Consider the following 3,052-nt stretch of genomic DNA (forward strand, 5'->3'; position numbering starts at 1 on the left):
GTACTTATTCTATAGGTCTCTTTTGCCGAACCGCTAAGTGATGGGGACATAAACACACCAACATCGGTTGTCAAGCAATGCTAGGGGGACAAACACAGATACACAAATACACACATACATATATACGACGGGCTTCTTTCAGTTTCTGTCTACCAAATCCACTCACAAGGCTTTGGTCGGCCCAAGATGCCACACTTGCCCAAGATGCCACACAGTGGGACTGAACCCGGAACCATGTGGTTGGTAAACAAGCTACTTACCACACAGCCACTCCTGCACCTATATAAAAAATCTGCCCCAGGTGAGGATCGAACTCATGACCTTCAGATGGCTCGACGATAACTTTGGATTATGAGACTGACGCGCTGCCTACTGCGCTACCAAGGCCTATTATTCTATTATTCTTTTCTTTTTCTTTCATTTGTTTCAGTCATTTGACTGTGGCCATGCTGGAGCACCACCTTTTTAGTCGAGCAAATCGATTCCAGGATTTATTCTTTGTAAGCCAAGTACTTATTCTATCGGTCTCTTTTGCCGAACCGCTAAGTTACAGGGACGTAAACACACCAACATCGGTTGTCAAGCGATGTTGGGCGGGGGACAAACACAGACACGCAAACACATACACACACATACATACATATATATATTATATTATATATATTACATATATAAACGATGATGATGATGATAATATATATATATATATATATATATATATATATATTTATATATATGATATATACATATATACGATGGGCTTCTTTCAGTTTCTGTCTACCAAATCCACTCACAAGGCTTTGGTCGGCCCGAGGCTATAGTAGAAGACACTTGCCCAAAGTGCCATGCAGTGGGACTGAACCCGGAACCATGTGGTTGGTAAGCAAGCTACTTACCACACAGCCACTCCTATTATTACTATTATTATTATTATTATTATTATTATGAAGGCGGTGAGCTGGCAGAATTGTTAGCACGCTGGCTAAATGTTGAGCAGTATTTTTCCCATCACTCCGTTATGAGCTCAAATTCTGCCAAAGTCGACATTGCCTTTCGTCCTTCTGGAGGTCGATAAATTAAGTACCAGTGAAACACTGGGGTCGATGTAATCAACACTTCCCTTCCCAACCAAAATTGCTGCCCTTGTGGCAAATTTTGAATCATTATCGTCATTATTATTAATATAATTATTTTTATAATGAAGGTGGCGAGCTGGCAGAATCGTTAGCACGCAGGGCAAAATGCTTAGCGGTATTTTGCCTGTCTTTACTTTCTGGGTTCAAATTTTGGCATGGCTAACTTAGTCTTTCATCCTTTCAGAGTCAATAAATTAAGTAGCAGTGAAACACTGGGGTCGATGTGATCAACTTTCCCCCTCCCCACAACTTTTAGGCCTTGTGCATTTAGTAGAAAGGTTTATATTATTATTATTATTATTCGGGGTCGATAAATTAAGTACCAGTTACGTACTGGGGTCGATGTAATCGACTTAATCCGTTTGTCCCCTCTGTGTTTAGCCCCTTGTGGGTAGTAAAGAAATATATTATTATTATTATTATCATTATTATGCAAATCAAGATCAAAATCAAAATGGAAATTGTAGTTCTGACTAGCACCCATGCTGGTGGCATGTAAAAAGCACCATTCAAGTGTGGATCGATGCTAGTGGCACCTGACTGGCTCCCCATGCCGGTGACATGTAAAAAGCACCAGCCAAACATGGTCAATGCCAGTACCCCTGCCTCAACTGGCTCCTGTGCGAGTGGCACATAAAAAGCACAATCCGAACGTGGTTGATGCCAGTGCCACCTGACTGGCACCCTTGTTGGGAGCACATAAAAAGTACCCACTACACACTCAGGGTGCTTGGCGTTAGGAAGGGCATCCAGCTGTAGAAACTTTGCCAGATCAGATTGGAGCCTGGCTCAGCCTACTGGCTTCCAGTCCCCAGTCAAACCATCCAACCCATGCCAGCATGGAAAGTGGACATTAAACGATGATGATGATGATGATGATGATTATCATTATTGAGTGAGAGAGCAGCGCATGCCATCAAAGTGACACTAGGATATGAAGTCCAATAACCCATCATGACTACCCATCTGATAAGGGTACACCAGGCACATGCATCACAACCATATGTGCGCAACATGGTGGTCTCATATCAAGATAAACAGCGCATGACCTTGCAGGTGGGTCCCAGTTAGAATTTTCTTCAGGTCGAGCAGCCCATCCTGCTGAAATAGTCCTTGAATAAGGGTTGTTTAAGGATGTTGAACAAAACACTCATGTTTCCAGAAGTGAATTATCCAGACCCCAAAGAATTCCTCTCAACTCATAGCTAAGATGCTCCCCCACTACTTCTGCTCGTGATTAGAGATGCACATATCGTCAGCCACTAAGGGACATGCTCAACTGGTTAAGGTCAAACAACTGACAAGCAAATCTGTGGTATTGAGCACAATATTTGTTGTAGTCCATCTTTTACACCAAGACAAACAATGTACATGATAACACTTCCAGTCAGTTAAGATCAGAAGCCATGAGAGCCACTGCCTGGTACTGCATCAGGACTATTATTATTATTATTATTATTATTATTATAATTACTACAACTACTACTACTAAGGTGGCAAGCTGGCAGAACTGTTAGCACACTTGACAAAATGCTTAGTGGTAGTTCGCTCATCATTATGATTTGAGTTCAAATTCTGCTGAAGTCGACTTTGCCTTTCATCTTTCAGGGTCAATAAATTAGGTACCAGTAGAGTACCGGAGTCAATGGGATTGACTGTCCCCCTTCCACAAAATCCAGGCCTTGTACCTATAGTAGAAAGGATCATTATTATTAAGGTTGTAAACCAGCAGAATCATTAAACAAACAGGGGATTGTAAGGAAATATTACCTTACTTGGTAACAGGTGAAGGTAGGTGACTGGAAAGGCATGCAGCCACAGGAAAAATCTACCTTGACAAATTCCATTCGACACACACGAGCATGGAAAAGTGGACGTAAAATGATGAGGATAGAATCGTTAGCACGGCAGGCGAA

At 41.9% G+C, this 3,052-nt stretch overlaps 1 non-coding gene across 1 annotated transcript; it reads right to left on the reverse strand.

The window, feature by feature from the left end:
- Positions 1-293: 293 nt before the first annotated feature.
- Trnam-cau lies at positions 294-387 on the reverse strand. The gene is made up of 2 exons: positions 351-387; positions 294-329 (listed from the first exon to the last, which is right to left on the reverse strand). It is a non-coding gene; the product is annotated as a tRNA-Met (tRNA).
- Positions 388-3,052: the final 2,665 nt, after the last annotated feature.

The sequence above is a fragment of the Octopus sinensis genome, unplaced genomic scaffold, assembly GCF_006345805.1.
Source record: "Octopus sinensis unplaced genomic scaffold, ASM634580v1 Contig04343, whole genome shotgun sequence".
NCBI classification, from domain to species: Eukaryota; Metazoa; Mollusca; class Cephalopoda; order Octopoda; family Octopodidae; genus Octopus; species Octopus sinensis.